This window comes from Stomoxys calcitrans, chromosome 5 (assembly GCF_963082655.1).
Source record: "Stomoxys calcitrans chromosome 5, idStoCalc2.1, whole genome shotgun sequence".
In the NCBI taxonomy this organism is placed as follows: domain Eukaryota; kingdom Metazoa; phylum Arthropoda; class Insecta; order Diptera; family Muscidae; genus Stomoxys; species Stomoxys calcitrans.
The window spans coordinates 101,204,409-101,223,662 of record NC_081556.1 but is presented as its reverse complement, the minus strand read 5'-3'; the positions used below and the strand labels follow the sequence as shown (position 1 = coordinate 101,223,662).

Sequence of the window (19,254 nt, the reverse complement as noted above, 5' to 3'; positions counted from 1 at the left end):
CGAATATCGGGGGCCTTGGCAGAACTCACAGTGTTAAAACTCAGCAAAATCGGACAACAAATAAGACTTTAATGGGCTTAAGACCCTAAATCGGCAGATTGGTCTATATTCAAGAACACTGCACACTTTCAAGAGAGCCATTGACAAAAATTGAGGGTTTAGACCGCTTGTCATGCATTGGGTGTATACTGCAGTTGTCAGACCTATAATGCTATATGGTGTTATGATCTGGTGGACGGCGCTTCAAAAGTCCACCTATTGCTCAATACTTAACCGGATCCAAAGGATGGCTTGTTTGTGCATCACAGCCGCACTGAGGACGACACCATCTGATGCATTGAGATATCTCAGGAAATTATAAAGCGGACGAGCTTGCAAGACTAGGAACTACCCTAAACATTCCAGGGATATTGGAATCTGTGGGTATGTCTCTAGCGACATGTAAGCTAAGTTTTCAGTACCAGTCCCGAAAGACAACGAATGATAGATGGTCCCAAAGAGAGGGCTGTGAGCATTCAAAAACTATGACCTAATCTAGACTTGTAGAGGTCTACTGCTTTGTTTTCATTGGCTAGAACAGACGTCTCAGTCATAGTGTTAGTCAGGACAGGTCACTGTCTATTCGGAAAATATGCAGACGGACTGAACGACCTTTGCAGAAACTGTGAAGACTTCGAAGAAGAAGAGACTATAGAACACCTTTTGGGTGAGTGTCCAGCAATAGCAGTTAGAAGGAGTTCCACTTTAGGTTATCATTTCTTTGAGAACCTGTCTGATTTAGCGGATGTAAACATTTACAAGTTATAGGGCTTTTTAAAGCGATCTGGATGGTTCAACGGTAGGAACTGGAAGGCATCTTCCTTCTTATGTTCCTGTAGTATCACAATGGACGAAAATGTCTAAGTGAGTCTGATGGCAGACTGCCACTTAAACCTAACCTAATATACAAACAAGTAAGAGCGTGCTAAGTTCGGCCGGGCCGAATCTTAGAAACCCTCCACCACGGATCGCTATTGTCGAGTTCTATGCGCGGTATCTCTTTTTAGGAAAACAAAGAATATTGAATAAAAGCTGTTATGCTATTGGAGCTATATCAAGTTATAGTCCGATTAGGACGATATATGAATGCTTAACATTGTAGAAGTCATTGTGTAATATTTCAGTTCATTCGAATATGAATTGCGCCTCGTATGGGCTCAAGAAGCAAAATCGGAAGATAGGTTTATATGGGAGCTGTTTATATGGGAGCTGTATCAAGCTGTTGATCGATTCAGATCATATTAGACACGTATATTGAAGGTCATGAGAGAGAGAGAGAAGAGTTGTGCAAAAGAAAAGAAAAGTTTTGCAAATTTCTGCCAAATCGGATGAGAATTGCGCCCTTTGGAGGCTCAAGAAGTCAAGATCCCAGTTCGGTTTATATGGCAGCTATATCAGGTTATGTACCGATTTGTGCCATGCTTAGCACAGTTATTGAAAGTTATAACAAAACATCTCTTGCAAAATTTCAGCCAAATCGGATGAGAATTGCGCTCTCTATTGGCTTAAGAAGTCAAGATCCAAGATCGGTTTATATGACAGCTAAACCAGATTATAGACCGATTTGATTCATACTTAACACAGTTATTGGAAGTGATAACAAAACACAACGTGCAAAATTTCAGTCAAATCGGATGAGAATTGCGCCCTCTAGAAGTCAAGACCCAAAATCGGTTTATATGGCAGCTATATCAGGTTATGAACCGATTTGAACCATAATTAGCACATAATTATCATAACAAAATACTTCGTGCAAAAATTCATTCAAATCGGATGAGAATTGCGCCCTCTAGAAGCACAAGAAATCAAGATCCAAGATCGGTTTATCTGACAGCTATATCAAAACATTTACCGATTTGAACCATATTTAGGGTTGTTGTTGGAAGTGATACCAAAACACCACATGCAAAATTTCAGTCAAATCGGATGAGAATTGCGCGCTCTATTAGCTTAAGAAGTAAAGACCCAAGATCGGTTTATCTGACAGCTATATCAGGTTATAAACCGATTTGAACCAAACTTGACACAGCTGTTGAATATCATAATACTTCGTGCAAAAATTCATTCAAATCGGATAAGGATTGCGCCCTCTAGAGGCTCAAGAAGTCAGTACCGAAGATCGGCTTATATGGCAGCTATATCAAAACATGGACCGATATGGCCTATTTACAACCCCAACACTAATAAAAAGAATTTGTGCAAAATTTCAAGCGGCTAGCTTTACTCTTTCGAAAGTAAGCGCGCTTTCGACAGACAGACGGACGGACATGGGTAGCTCGACTTAAAATGACATGACGATCAAGAATATATATACTTTATGGGGTCTCAGACGCATATTTCGAGGTGTTACAAACAGAATGACAAAATTAGAACCACCCCATCCTATGGTGGAGGGTATAAAAATACGTTGCAAAATCATGAGGCAATGGTGTCTTATCACAAACAAGCGTTGTTGAAAATATTGTGAACATGCGGGGATGATGTTGTGAACGCGCATTGTGGATTTCATGCACCAACCGTTATGAACATTATTCCCACAAAATGTGTGTGTGTATGTATGTATTGGGTTGCCCAAAAAGTAATTGTCGGTAATATAGTAGTAATATTGTCGGCGTTGACAAATTTTTTCAACGGCTTGTGACTCTGTAATTGCATTCTTTCTTCTGTCAGTTATCAGCTGTTACTTTTAGCTTGCTTTAGAAAAAAAGTGCGCGAAATTTTGTTTACATTTGTTTGTTTGGCGTCAATTTTAATATGGGTACCACATGTATTGTAAGAAATTCATTTAACAAACCGAATCAACGCTTGTGATATGCACCTTAAACGCAATGAATTCGATCCGTTTTTAAAACGAATCATAACTGGAGATGAAAATGGATTGTTTACAACCATGTTAGTCGAAAACGATCATGGTCCAAGCATGGTGAACCAGCTCAAACCACTTTGAAGGCTGATATCCACCAAAAGAAGGTTATGCTGTCTGTTTGGTGGGATTGGAAGGGTGTGGTATATTTTGAGCTGCTTCCAAGGAACCAAACGATTAATTCGGATGTTTACTGTCAACAATTGGACAAATTGAATACAGCCATCAAGGAGAAGCGACCAGAATTGGTCAATCGTAAAGGTGTCATATTCCACCAGGACAACGCTAGACCGCACACATCTTTGGTCACTCGCCAAAAACTGAGTGAGCTTGGCTGGGAACTTTTGATGCATTCACCATATAGCCCTGACCTTGCACCATCAGACTACCATTTATTTCGATCTTTGCAGAACTCCTTAAATGGTAAAACTTTCGGCAATGATGAGGCTATAAAATCGCACTTGGTTCAGTTTTTTGCAGATAAAGGCCAGAAGTTCTATGAGCGTGGAATACTAAATTTGCCAGGAAGATGGCAAAAGGTTATCGAACAAAATGGCAATTATATATTTGATTAAAGTTCATTCTAAGTTTTATTAAAAATGCATTTACTTTCTTTAAAAAAATCCGCAATTACTTTTTAGGCAACCCAATATACCACTTAGGCTTAAATGACTCTTAAAACATTGCATATGGTAAGGCGTTTGTAAGCACACATTCATGGAATGGATGGAACACAGGTTTAATTCTCAGTAGCGCATAAAATCCGTATGCAATCTTTGAAAAAAAAAACTTTGTATTATACGATGTCAGATGGTAAGCGACTGTGGACAATTTCGAACGTTTTGTTTACGAAAAACTGTTGTTGATTTATGAACATTTGTGGGTGATCTGATAACATCTGTTTGTTTATTCATATTAAGAACAATTGTGGTCAATTTATCAACGCCGTGCTCGATTTTTTTAATCGGTTTACACCTCCATCCTATTGTGGTGGTTATAAAACTTAGTGTTTACACTTTGGCCTCTATTGTATACTGAACTATAATATTATTATTGAGAAAAACCATTAGCATAACTATGCCATATATTGATCATTCAAATCAACATTATTAACTTGTATACCCAACATAATGACAATATTTGTAAGAAACATACATGGAGTATATTAAAAAAAAAGAAGCACATAAAATAATAGATTGCGAAAAAATACTAAATATTAAAAACCAATCATCTCTACATTATTAATAGCTATTTTAAGTTTATAACAAAGATTGAATTTTTTTCGAGTCTATAATTTCCATTGACACCTGGTGTTGTTTATAATATTTATGAATGCCTTAGTTTACCAACATCATGCACACAATTAATTAATTTCTTTTGTATTTTTTTCATCTTCTCTTTGCAGTTTATTTTGAACAAAACTCCAAAACAAACACTTTTTGTTCGTTCCAAAACAATTGTTTTCGTTATTTTATGGTAAGTTCATCATCATCGTCATCAACAACAACATTATAGACTTCGACAACGAAATCGACTTCAGCAACCATCACAATCGGCATCATTTTCGAGTTATTGTTATGGCTTGAATTAATTGTTTCACATGTTTTCTGTATATTTCTGTTTATTGTGGTTTTTGCTTTGTTTTTTTTTTTTTGCTACTTCTGCAACTTCAATTCAATATTCAATTACAATTTTTCAATTCAATGTCAGGCCATTGTAATTGTATCACACGTTTTGGAGCAGCAAGAAACGCACAAATAAAAAAACCCCCCACCACCATTTAGATTAGACCACGAGCCCCTAAGCACTCACTCATTCACTCAATCACCTACTCCAAAAATAACTTTGGATTTATGCGATCAATGAGTTACTCTAATATGGCCAAAATAGAATTACATAATTGCGCCTTGTCAATCATTCAATCACATTGAAATGGGAACACTGAGCATTGCAAACATTTGCCCAAAAGTTTAGACTTTGCTCTTGCATTCCATTGTGTAATCTGATTAACAGCCTCACGCATTTGCTGTGTCAATCACTTTGGTAATCAATCCTATTAACCTTGAATTGTTTGCGTTGGAATTGTGCGCACGACTTCTTTAACGCCATTTGTCAATGTTGTTGTATTTACATGGTGGGCATTGTGTTGTTAGAGTTACAAATTCTTTAGCTGACCGTGACAAAGTTATATGTCTTAATGACAGTTTTTTGGAAAACTTAGAAGAACCTTGCCACCATATTTTTATACTAACCACCATAGGGTAGGGGCTATATTCATTAAGTCATTCCGTTTGCAACACCTCGAAATATCCAGTTCTGACCTTACAAATTTCTGATCATGGTAAAATTCCAAGACTATTTAACGTTGCCCGTGTGTCTGTCTGTCCGTGTATCCATCAGTTGTTAAGAATTGAGATATTGAGTTGAAATTTTGCACAGACTCGTATTTCGTTGAGTTCTTTAATTGGCCAAATCGGACTATATTTGGATATAGCTGCCATATATACCGATCTGGCGATTTAGGTTCTTAAGCCCGCAAAATCCCTATTTTTATCCAATTGAAATTGGAAACAGGATGTTGTAGTAGGGGCCCAGATATTCAAACCGCATATGGCTCATATCAGACTTTATTTACATATAACTTCATCTTCCGATCGGATACCTGAGATGAACCATGAAAGCGAGTGCAAGGCACTGCTGCCATCGGCATAGGCTTGGATTGACGGAACCCTAGTATTTCCATCTGGAAGATCATGTTACACGGACGGATCAAAGCAAGAGGACAGAGTGGGCGTGGGGGTGTACATTGAAAACCCAGGATCTGATATCTGTTTTAGACTGCCTGACCATAATACAGTCCGAGGCGGAGATCCGGACGATCACGGAATGTGTGAAGTGGTGTGGTGCTAACGTAAGGACGTAGAGTCTGAACATCTTTACCGACAGTAAAATTGCCATAAGGGCTATAACAACCAGGACGGTAAGATCACGAACAGTCTTGCAGTGTAAAAAGGAGATTAACGCCTTCTCTGAGGATGGCAAAATCCACATTGTTTGGGTGCCGAGCCATAACGGAGTAAGGGGGAATAGAAGGGCAGACGATTTGGCGGTGAAGGCCATAGGACTGCCGTCAATAAACTTGGTTAATCCGAAGCCTTTCGGGTCGACGCAGTCCGAGTTAAGGGAGTGAGCGACGAATGCGCATTCAACTTTGTGGAACAGCGAAACAGTCGGTAGGACGGCGAAAATCCTAAGGGGGATTCAGATGACGAGAAGACAAGGCTATTACTGAAAGGAAGTAAGAAGGAGGTCAGTATAGCTATTGGTATAATAACGGGACACATAGGACTACGAGCTCACTTCTGTAAAATCGCTGTGGCAAGTGATAGCATGTGTAGGGCATGCGGGGAAGATGATGAGACGTTGGAGCATTTCCTTTGTCATTGGCCGGCTTTCGCGTACAACAGATACCGGTACTTAGGTGGAGACACAATATCAGACATGAACCAACTTAGGGGAAACAAGGATTAAGGATTTTGTAACATGAAAATTTTCTTTCTAGAGGTTACTTTATAGTTTTAAGAGCGCACCACAAGCCAACTACTGGCTTAGGTGTAGGTCCATAGTGGCATGGGGCGGATTAATATATGCATCCTCTTTTCAACCTAACCTAACCTACATGTAACTTCCATATAAACCGATATGCCGGTTTGGGGTCCTAAGCCCGTAACAGGCTCATTTATTATCCGATTCCGATGCAATTAGAGACAGTGAGCTGATTTAAGGCTCCCGATAGGTTAGGTTTAAGTGGCAGTCTGCCATCAGACTCACTTAGACGTTTTCGTCCATTGTGATACCACAGGAACAGAAGAAGGAAGAACCATGCAGATCGCTATAAAGGAGCCCAATAACTTGCACAGGTTCACATCCGCTAAATCAGAAACGCTCTCAAAGAAATTACAACCTAAAGTGGAACTCTTTCTGACTGCTAGTGCGGGACACACACACAAAAGGTGTTTTATAGACTTTTCTTCTTCGATGTCGTCAAACAGCTTCTGCAAAAGTCGTTGTTGGCAACCTTCAGTCTGTCAGCATGTTTTCCGATTAGACAGTGACATGTCGTGACGGACATAATGACTGAGACGTCTGTGACAGCAAAGCGGAGGACTTCTTCAAGTCTAGATTAGGCCACATAGTTTTGGAATGCTCACAGCCCCCCTTTATGACCATCTATCATTCGTTGTCCTTCGGGCCTGGTCCTGAAAACTTTGCTTACATGTCGCTAGAGGTATATCCAAAGATTCCAGTAGCCCTGGACTGTGTAGGGTAGTTCCTAATGTCGCAAGCTCGTCAGCTTTACAAATCCCTGAGATATCTCTGTGGCCCGGCATTTGGTGAATTTTGAACTGTTCAGAGAACTGCGACAGTCGAGGGCCGTTTTCGTGTTCGGAAATACGTTCTTCAGGGATTAAATGGCTGTCTAAGAAGCTATTAATGCCAATCGTCGTAAAGACATTATATCTTAGCCATTCCACCACTTCCCTAATTGCAAGGATCTCGGCTTGCTACACACTGGGGTAACCTTTCCGTTATAACCAGTTCTAGATCTTTAGAGTACAACCCCAAAGCCCACCTGGTCGTTTAGTTTGGAACTATCCGTATAGAAGTCTACGTAACTTTTGTTCCCAGGGATATCGTAGTTCCAATCGGTTCTATCAGGAATAGTGGTACAGTACTTTTTATCAAAAAGCAGCTCAGGTAGGATGTAATCCACACTGACTGGAATATCGGATATTGTATCAAGGATAACACAGTGTTCGTAGCTGACACATGACCAAAGAGTAAGCTCCCTTAACCTCACGGCAGTGGTCGCTGTAATTTGTCTAGGCACAATGTCCAGAGGCATTAGCTGTAGCATTGAATTCAGTGCATCAGATGGTGTCGTCCTCCGTGCGGCTGTGATGGATAAAGAAGCCATCCTTTGGATCCGTTCAAGTATTAAGCAGTAGGTGGACTTTTGAAGCACCGTCCACCAGACCACAACATTATATACATTATGGGTCTGACAACTGCAGTATACACCCAATGCATGACACGCGGTCTAAACCCCCAACTTTTGCCGATGGCTCTCGTGCAGGTGTATATTTTCTCTAAAGACAATTTTTCAATGAAATTTTCTCCATTTTCCCTCAAAACATTTCATGAAATTTTCTCTAAAGACAAAATTTCCATGAAATTTTCTCTAAAGACAAAATTTCCATGAAATTTTCTCTAAAGACAAAATTTCCATGAAATTTTCTCTAAAGACAAAATTTCCATGAAATTTTCTCTCAAGACAAAATTTCCATGAAATTTTCTCTAAAGACAAAATATTCATGAAATTATCTCTAAAGACAACATATCCATGAAATTTTCTCTAAAGACAAAATTTCCATGAAATTTTCTCTAAAGACAAAATTTCCATGAAATTTTCTCTAAAGACAAAATTTCCATGAAATTTTCTCTCAAGACAAAATTTCCATGAAATTTTCTCTAAAGACAAAATTTTCATGAAATTATCTCTAAAGACAACATATCCATGAAATTTTCTCTAAAGACAAAATTTCCATGAAATTTTCTCTAAAGACAAAATTTCCATAAAATTTTCTCTAAAGACAAAATTTCCATGAAATTTTCTCTAAAGACAAAATTTCCATGAAATTTTCTCTAAAGACAAAATTTCCATGAAATTTTCTCTAAAGACAAAATTTCCATGAAATTTTCTCTAAAGACAAAATTTTCATGAAATTTTCTCTAAAGACAAAATTTCCATGAAATTTTCTCTAAAGACAACATATCCATGAAATTTTCTCTTAAGACAAAATTTTCATGAAATTTTCTCTACAAACAAAATTCCAATAAACTTAGGGTACACAAGATTCGGCCCGACCGATTTTATTAGTTGTTCGCTCATTATAGTTGTAATCAAATCCTATTCGACTTCAATTTAACACAAAATTTGACCTCAAGTCCAAAAACGTTTACAAAATTCTTTATTCATACATTGTTAGCCACCTTACCAAATATGTCTAATCTCATTCATGCATTTTTGGTTAAATCTTTGTTAACACTGCACTTGACTGCACAAGCGCAATGGTCATTGCAAAATTGCAAATGCATTTATTACGAGGCTATTGTCTGTCCATTCGTCCGTGCCTCCGTCCATCCACCCATTCAGGCAGTAAACCATACGGGCGATTACAACTTTATGGCCAACAATGATGACAAAAAAAAGAAACAAAATCACCAAAGTGGCCAAATCAACTCAGCCATGGTTGTTTAGGGAGACCACAACAAATGTACCAAAATTAAAAGCCAAATAATCTGATAGCATGGCTGGCTGACCAAACCGCCCAGAGTGAGCGCGAGGCTTAGGAAGAGCGCGGTCAGGCAACAATCACTTTCATTTTCATTGAGCAGGACGGACATGGCATTAGCTCGAAGAGCCAAGAAAAGCTCAAATGCTGGACATGGAGAGAAAGCAAAATCAAGAGAAAGATATTCGAAAATCAACTGAAATTACATGGCTTTGCATTATAAAACGGATGTCCGTCGGTCCAGTAAAAAGAAAAACGAAAAACAAAAACTTTAAAACACAAACTTGAATTCGATTCCATGGAATGCATATGCTTTAAGTTTGGGTTTAGCTTATTGTACGACTTGCCGTTATTTAAAATAAGCATGCCTGTATGGAAATGAAAGCAAAAGTGGGCATAAATCTGATGCTACTAATAAAAACAATAACCTGATTATTAAGCTGTAAAAGAAATGACCAACAAATACCAGCTGTGGAATGTCATGTTGGTATTTTCGATTACCCTCTTCGAAAACAAACAAAACAAACATTGTGATGTAATCTTTAAGAATTCGATTAATAACCAAAAGGCTTAACTCCAAAGCAGCTTGACTAAGATTTCAAAGAGTGTAGATCCGAAAGAATTTTTCTGGCATTAGAAGTGAAGACAAAACACTTCATTAAAAATTTAAGCCAAATCGGATGAGAATTGCGCCCTCTATCGGCTCAAGAAGTCAAGCTCCAAAATCAGTTTTTATGGCAGCTATACCAGGTTTTGGACCAATTTGATCCATACTTAGCACAGTTTTTGGAAGTGAAAACAAAACACTTCATGCAAAATTTGAGCCAAATCGGATGAGAATTGCGCCCTCTAGCGGCTCAAGAAGTCAAGATCCAAAATCGGTTTATATGGCAGCTATACCAGGTTATAGACCGATTTGCGCCATACTTTACACAGTTGTTGGAAGTTAAAACAAAACACCTCATGCAAAATTTCAGCCAAATCGGATGAGAATTGCGCCCTCTAGCGGCTCAAGAAGTCAAGATCCAAAATCGGTTTATATGGCAGCTATACCATGTTATGGACTGATTTGCGCCATACTTTACACAGTTGTTGGAAGTCAAAACAATACACTTCATGCAAAATTTCAGCCATATCGGATAAGAATTGCGCCCTCTAGAGGCTCAAGAAGTCAAGACCCAAGATCGGTTAATATGGCAGCTATATCAGGTTATGCACCGATTTGCGCCATACTTTACACAGTTGTTGGAAGTGAGAACGAAACACTTCATGCAAAATTTCAGCCAAATCGGATGAGAAATACGCCCTCTAGCGGTTCAAGAAGTCAAGATCCAAAATCGGTTTATATGGCAGCTATATCAGGTTATGCACCGATTTGCGCCATACTTTACACAGTTGTTGGAAGTCAAAACAAAACACCTCACGCAAAACTTCAGTCAAATCGGATGAGAATTGCGCCCTCTAGCGGCTTAAGAAGTCAAGATCCAAAATCGGTTTATATGGCAGCTATACCAGGTTATGGACCGATTTGAACCATACTTAGCACAGTTGTTGGAATTGATACCAAAAAACCACATGCCAAATTACAGCCAAATCGGATACGATTTGGCGCCCTCTAGAGGCTCAAGAAGTCAAGACCCAAGATCGGTTAATTTGGCAGCCATACCAGGTTATGGACTGATTTGAACCATACTTTACACAGTTGTTGGAAGTCAAAACAAAACACCTCATGCAAAATTTCAGCCAAATCGGATAAGAATTGCGCCCTCTAGTGGCTCAAGAAATCAAGATCCAAAATCGGTTCATATGGCAGCCATACCAGGTTATGGACCGATTTGAACCTTACTTAGCAAAGTTATTGAAAGTGATTACAAAACACCACGTGCAAAATTTCAGTCAAATCGGACGAGAATTGCGCCCTCTAGAGGCTCAAGAAGTCAAGATCCAAGATCGGTTTGTATGGCAGCTATATCAAAACATGGACCGATGTGGCCCATTTACAATCCCAACCGACCTACACTAACAAGAAGAATTTGTGCAAAATTTCAAGCGGTTAGCTTTATTCCTTCGAAAGTTAGCGTGCTTTCGACAGACAGACGGACGGACTGACGGACACTTTATGGGGTCTTAGACGCATATTTCGAGGTGTTACAAACAGAATGACGAAAATAGTAATTCGTTGTATGGTGGAGGGTATAATAGGATATTCCAAATGCCAATTTGCCCATGATCATTTCATTGTGAAACTGGGGAAAACTTCTCACCTATCAATGGGGGCTGTCCAATTCAACTTGCAGCTCAATGATAACGGACCTCCTTTTACTAGCAAAGTCCGAACGGCCACACCTCTTGGGGGAGAAGTTTTCACATGGATGCCATACCAATTCTTCAAATCGCATAATTCCTCACAAATGTCGCCAGCATTAGAAGGGGATAGCCACCGCTGAAAATTTTTTCTGTTCTCGCCAGTATTCAAACTCAGGCGTTAGGAGTCATTGATGGACATGCTAACCTCTGCGCTACGCTGGGATTTAAATTCAGTTATTTTCAATATAGAGGCAAACTTGCTGTGGTCTATATCTGTATGTGGGCGATATCTGTCTTTGGTCTATGTCCGACTGTCGTTAAATGACAACGAGGAAATGCGTGCTCGGAAAAGCGAGCTCGGATTGCCAGTGCGGGAGTCTTTGGTTCGATTCTCACCTTGCTGTGTCGATACTGTGGTATCACAATGGACTTAAAATTGTCTCACTGAGGCTGTCACTCCTACGTAACCTAACTTAATTACGATACTACCTCGGATAAAAAGCAGTGCTAAGGCGCGGTAGGTTGTTGAGGGGATGATAACACAGGGGCGGGTTCTTTCGTTTGAACCCTTCATAACGACCGGACAGGATAGCATATCGTTTATTATGTTGCAGAAGGACCACAGTAGCGCAGAGTTTAGTATGTCCGCCTATGACGCTGAACGCATGGGTTCGAGTCTTGGCTAGAACATAATCAAAAATTATCAGCTGTGATTTTCCGCTCCTAATGCTGGCCACATTTTTGAGGTACTATGCCGTGCAAAAACTTCTCCCCAAAGAGGTGTCGCACTGGCGCACCCCATTCGAACTTGGTATAAAAGAGGTCCCATTGAGCTTAAACTTGAATTGGACAGCACTCATTGATATGTAAGAAGTTTGCCTCTGTTGCTTAATGGAATGTTCACAGGCAAATTTGTCATACCCAGTCGGCAAGTCGGCTTCTGAAAAGGAATTTTAGGGCTTGTGTTTTGCGTGGCGAGAGGTTAGGGTCGTTTTCATGCTCAAGACTAGAGAACCAAGTCAATACCTTCCCAAGAACTTTAGGCCAATCATTTGTTCGTCTTTCATCTCTTGAAGATACTTCAGAGACTGTTGAAAGCATTTATCAGGGATCTTCTTGACCCATCCTTGGTTAGCAGCTACCAGCACGCCTACCACAAGGGTCGGTCAGTTGATGGTGGCCTTCACAACATGGTGTGTTACATAGAGGTGAACTTGGGGACAGGCGACTTCACTTTGGCGGCCTACTGGGATATGGAAGAGGCTTGGGGTGGGGAAGCATGACCGTCTATGACGCTGAACGACTGGATTCAAACCCCGGCGTGAACATTCGAAAATTTTTCAAACATGGTTATCCCCTTACTTATGCTGCTACACTTGTGAGGTATCCTGCCAAGTGAAAACTTCTCTACCTACTGGTATGGCATAGCGATACCATAGCGAACTCGGCATAAAAAAGTAAGCCCCTTGTCATTGAGCTTAAAATTTAATCAGACTGTACTCATTGATATTAGAGAAGTATCCACAGTTCCTAAATGGAATTGTAATTGGAAATTTTGTAGTGGTTAGTCTTGGGGTGGGTATATCATTCTCAGGTTGATATGATAGTCCCCCCTTAGCTGGTGAACTTGATGTTTTGCGGAATAATGATCACTGCCTGAGGGCTCGCTGAGGAAAATTGTGACCAGAGGGACACAGCAGGAAGGCGTTTGATCCCATGTGTTGTGGCTCCAGGTTATAAATGGGATTCTCAAGTTTTTCGAGGAGGAAAGAGTGATGTGATTGATTTCGCACAGTGGGATAGAACCGAAAAAAAACTAGTAAAAACCATACCGTGTGAGAAGGGGTAGAGAAAACTCTTTGAAGTTTAGAATGGTTAGAATTGGCTCGTGTGAATAATCAGATTTGGACACTGTTTGTGGCAAAGTCGTTGTATCGGTCAAAATTTAAAAAAAAAAATTAAAAGTCGAATATTTCCGTAACAAGACGAGATATTGAAGGCCTCTAGCGGACTTTTGAGCACTATACAACAAAAGGCGACCGGACAACCTAGAGCCTAGAAATTTTGCAAACGATCTCGCTGACACCTCAGCTCTAACCATTCCACACTCACACGGAATATTATTTTTACTAGGTTTCTTTTTTGGTTCTATCTCATTGTGCGTCGTCATTTTGATTGGCTGTCTCTTTCTCTGCTAGCACGGATATTCTTGAGGGGGCGCTAAAAGAGCTAGAAAGCGAGGAACAATGGGCTTGACATAAATCCTATAAATACAAAGCTAGTGTTGTTCGTAACAAGGAAGATGTATCGCGAGTTCAGGGGATCGGTCCTTGATGGAGTTGAGCTGCCACTCTCTTGGAAGGCTAAATACCTAGGCGTTATTTTTGATCAGAAATTGAATCGGAGAAGAAACATTGAGGAGAGAATCAAACGGGGCGGGTATAGTCCCCTGGATGTATTCTGCTGTAATTCGGCCGCTCCCCACCTATGGGTGCCTGCTGTAGCACCAGACCCTTGAGAGGCTGGATTTACGCGGTCAGATGGAGAAGGCACAGGATATGACGGCAGTGCTGATATCGGGGGTGAGGAGGTGTACTCCGGGGGCAGCACTGAATACGATACTGGATCGAAGACCTTGGACATTAGAACATTTCGTATGTCATTGCCCTGCTGTGTCTTTTAGGTTGAGGTTATTGCGATCCTTAGGGCCTTGGATGACAACCTGAGTGGACAGTCAGGCGGTGCTGCAGTCTTTCTAACCCTGAATCATTCTGGAATTCTATAAGGCCCTGGGATGGCTGACTGGGCGACTCTCTAGTCGCTGAGTCTTTTTTCTGTCTCTACGACGGGTCCTTCTGTTTGCACGGATGGGTCCAAGCTGGATGTGAGCACGGTGGAAGGGGTTTTATGCAGTTTCTTTCAGGTCGAGGTTATTGTGCTCCTCAGATCCTGAGTGGATAGTCGCCTTGGCTGAGGGTCATGTGAAGTTAAGGCTTGTCGGGAGATGCATAGAACATCTCGGATGTTTGTGGGCTGCTGTTAAATTGTGCTGGGTTCCAGGCCATCAAAGACTAGCGGGGAACGAGGAGGCTCTATGTTGACTGTTTGAGATTGTGGCAAATACGTAGATTTGACATGGCTTGCGCTGGAGGCTACAGTGTTGCCAAGGCCTTGAGGCCGAAGTTCTCTGGCACAACTCTGGTTTTTTGGTGGGAGTCCTGATCGGAGAGTATGGTGTCAGGTCGCTGACATCGCGATTGGTCCGGGACGATGAGGATTTCTCCAGGGTCGGTGAAGACCGTCAAGCATCTCTTGCGCCTATGTCCCGCGATGGCGGGTAGAACTTGCCTGGTAGCATGAGACGTCTAGATAGCTACTCCCTTTAGTCGGTGAGACTTTTTTTTGACAATGCGCCGCCTTTTCGTGTATAGTTCTCTTTCTTTACCTACATTCGTCCAAGTCGGTCCGTCTATTATTTTTTTATTTGTTTCAAAGACAAACATAATGGACCAGAGGTCTTCGAGGATACATGTTCGACATCCGCAGTTGCCAACCACTTCATTCTTTTATCTAACTACCATATAAACAGCCTAATTAACCACAATTATTAGCCATTCTTTAGAAAATTAGAGGCGTTATATTTAAATTCACATCCCACTGTAACTGCCAAATATAAAGGCGTATCCATCCATTCAGAAGTCATCCAAGATTGAATCTCCGTTCACTCCTTTTCTCCCCCTTTAGCAATTTACTATATACAAAATTGTCATTGTTCAGTACATGACCTGAGGAGTTGTAAAAAACAAAACAAAATTCCAAATGAAATATCCAAAGATTAATTCAAGTGCATTGTTATCAAATGCGCATGCGCTCACGTACACATATTTAAAAAGCTCTTGTTTGGGAATTATGAAAAACTTAATGATTATCATAATGACGTTAATAGGAGACTCCATTTCAATTCACTGTGTGGCAATAGCTATTCATCATTTTGTTGTGATAAGCCATCACCGCCAGTTTATTGTAGTGATGATTGTCTACAGTCGTCACGTTTGCATGTCCATCATTTAACAGCATTCATTGTGATTGTTAATGTGGCATTTGTCTATGGTCAATGCCTTGTGAGATAATTTGATACTGTGTTATGACATTTGATAATTTTAGATCTGCTTTGTTTCCATTGCAAAAACATATATAAAAATATAATTGTAGTGTAAAGTGAAAGCGTATTAAAGGGGCTATATTGCAATTGAAAAACATTAGCTAAGTGGGAGAGACTAACGAAACCGATAAAACGGCTGGTAAAAACTTGAAATATTGGGGTGAGACTCTGTATAACGATCTATATGTATATCTAACTGTCTTCTTGCCGAAAACACATTCGATATAGCTCTCATATAAACCGAACTTCCCCTCTACATTCTTGAACCCTCTGAAAGCAAAATTTTCATCCTATTTATTTTAAGTAACAAATAACAGGTAAAAGCGTGCTAAGTTCGGCCTGGCCGAATCTTATATACCCTCCACCATGGATCGCATTTGTCAAGTTCTTTGCCCGGTATCCCTTTATAGGCAAACAAAGGATAACAGAAATGAATTGGTATGCTATTGGAGCTATGTCAGGTTATAAACCGATTCGGGCCATACTTGGCTTGGATGTTAAGACAATAGAGGAAAATTTTAACCAAATCGGATAAGAATTGCGCCCTATAAGGACTTAAGAAGTAAAATGGGGAGATTGGTTTGCATGGGAGCTATATCAGGTTGTGTACGGATTCAAACCATTTTTGTATATTAGAATGCATAGAAGAAATCACTTTGCAAAATTTTAGCTAAATCGGATAAGAATTACGCCCTCTGGCGGCTGAAGAAATAAAATCGGGAAATCGGTTAAAATGAGGGCTATATCAGGTTATGGACCTAATCAGACCATATTTGACAAGTTTGTTAGAGGTCATACATACAGTGACTGTGCCCAATTTTTGTAAAATCGGATAAGAGTTACGCCCTCTAGCGGCTCAAGAAGTAAAATCGAGAGATCGGTTTATATGGGGACTACATGAGGATTTAGACCGATTTGAACAATACTTGGTACATCTATCTTCAATGTCCTAAAAGACGTCATAGTACAAAATTTTAGACAAATCCGATAAAAATTGCGCCCTTTAGAGGTTTAAGAAGTCAAACCGGGAGTTCGGTTTATATGGGAGCTATATCAGGTTTTGGGCCGCTTTGAATTATACTTGGCACCTAAGTTTGGCAGTCATTCAGCCAAATCCGATAAGAATTGCGCCCTTTAGAGGCATAAGAAGTCAAACCGGGAGGTCAGTTTATATGGGAGCTATATCAGGTTTTGGGCCTATTTGAATCATACTTGGCACCTAAGTTTGGCAGGCAATGTAGAAGACATTTCACCAAAATCAAATATGAAGTGCGCCCTCTAGAGGCTCAAGAAGTAAAATCTATAGTTCGGTTTATATTGGAGCTATAATGATGGACCGATATAGCCCATTTACAACCCCCAACCGATCTACACCAATACGAAGTATTTATGCAAAATTTCAAGCGCCTAGCTTTACTCCTTCGAAAGTTAGCGTGCTTTCCACAGACAGACGGGCGGACATGGCTTAATCGACTTAAAATGTCAAGAAGATGAAAAATAAATCAATATTTCGAGGTTTTACAAACGGAATAGCGAACATAGTATACCCCCATCCTATGGTGGAGGGTATAAAAGAGCATTAAGTTTGGCCGCGCCTCACTCATAACACCCACTTCTATGGATATATAAAGGGTGATTTTTTTGAGGTTAGGATTTTCATGCATTAGTATTTGACAGATCACGTGGGATTTCAGACATGGTGTCAAAGAGAAAGATGCTCAGTATGCTTTGACATTTCATCATGAATAGACTTACTAACGAGCAACGCTTGCAAATCATTGAATTTTATTACCAAAATCAGTGTTCGGTTCGAAATGTGTTCATTCACCGTTCAGCGATGAGGCTCATTTCTGGTTGAATGGCTACGTAAATAAGCAAAATTGCCGCATTTGGAGTGAAGAGCAACCAGAAGCCGTTCAAGAACTGCCCATGCATCCCGAAAAATGCACTGTTTGGTGTGGTTTGTACGCTGGTGGAATCATTGGACCGTATTTTTTCAAAGATGCTGTTGGACGCAACGTTACGGTGAATGAACACATTTCGAACCGAACACTGATTTTGGTAATAAAATTCAACGATTTGCAAGCGTTGCTCGTTAGTAAGTCTATTCATGATGAAATGTCAAAGCATACTCAGCATCTTTCTCTTTGACACCATGTCTGAAATCCCACGTGATCTGTCAAATACTAATGCATGAAAATCCTAACCTCAAAAAAATCACCCTTTACATGGTACCCAAAGTTCTCATGTTTTGTGAACCTAAGAAGTTTATTCAAAGAATCGGCCTACATACAGCTTTATTCAAATATAGTCCATTCTAGACTTAATTGGGCATGGATGTCATGGACTTAAACTGTACATTATTCCAAATTTTCCTCAATATCGGGTAATAACCACGACTTTAATGGATTCTAGACCTAAAATCACAATATGGGTTTATATGGCAGCTAAATATAATCTGGACAGTACAGGGATGTCGAGGAGTCCAAAACAACAGACAGTTTCAAATTTCGTCGTAATCAGATAAAAATGAGCTTCCATGAATTTAACGCTCTAAATCGACTATAAAAAGAAGGCCCCTTATCATTGAGCTTTAACTTGAATCGGACAGCACTCATTGATAAGTGAGAAGTTTGCCTCTGTTTCTTAATGGAATGTTTGCTGGGATAATTTGCAAATTTGAAACACTCAAAATCGCGATATCGGTCATTATGGCAGCTATATCCGAAAATGGTTCAATCAAGACAATATTCCTCTTGGTTTTGCTCCATATACGACATCAGGTTATAAATGCGTCTTTTGTGGGCTCAAGAGCCTATATTTGATAGATCGGACTATACACAAATTTGGTCCAATTGGAAGTGAAAACTGCGGAGGACAAAGACAAAATGGTCAAGCGTATCACAAAGGCCCTGAATGACTCGCTTGCGTCAGCATGTCCTAGAGTCAAGCCAAGGGGCAAACAGCGACCGTCACGATGGACCCCATAACTGGCTGGCCTAAGGGAGGGCTGCAGAAAACTCTTCAACAGGACGAAGGCCACCACACGATTGGGATGTCTGAGCTAGGGCGAGCTAAAAAAGGCTCAGAACAAATCCTGGTTGAAATTCTGCTACTCCGTGGAGTTTACATCAGAGGCCTATAAGCTAAGGAAGATCCTATCCTCGAAACCTATTACAGTGGGAAACATTCAGAAGTTAGAGAATGTATGGACAATGTCTAGAAAGGAAACCCTTGATTGGGTTGCTCAAAAAGTAATTGCGGATTTTTTAAAAGAAAGTAAATGGATTTTTAATTAAACTTAGAATGAACTTTAATCAAATATACTTTTTTTACACTTTTTTTCTAAAGCAAGCTAAAAGTAACAGCTGATAACTGACAGAAGAAAGAATGCAATTACAGAGTCACAAGTTGTGAAAAAATTTGTCAACGCCGACTATATGAAAAATCCGCAACTACTTTTTTGGGCAACCCAATACTACTCGTTGATAAACATTTCCTGTGAAACTCTCCAAAGTACAACATGG

The 19,254-nt window shown here is 40.1% G+C and overlaps 1 protein-coding gene across 1 annotated transcript in view; it reads left to right on the top strand.

Annotated features, from left to right (window-relative positions):
- LOC106089157 (mucin-2) overlaps positions 1-19,254 on the top strand; it is a 119,367-nt gene that overhangs the window by 85,810 nt on the left and 14,303 nt on the right. Inside the window, exon 3 of the mRNA XM_013254937.2 lies at positions 4,308-4,378. The gene's annotated coding sequence lies outside the window, so the exon portion shown is untranslated. The remainder of the gene's footprint in view (positions 1-4,307; positions 4,379-19,254) is intronic.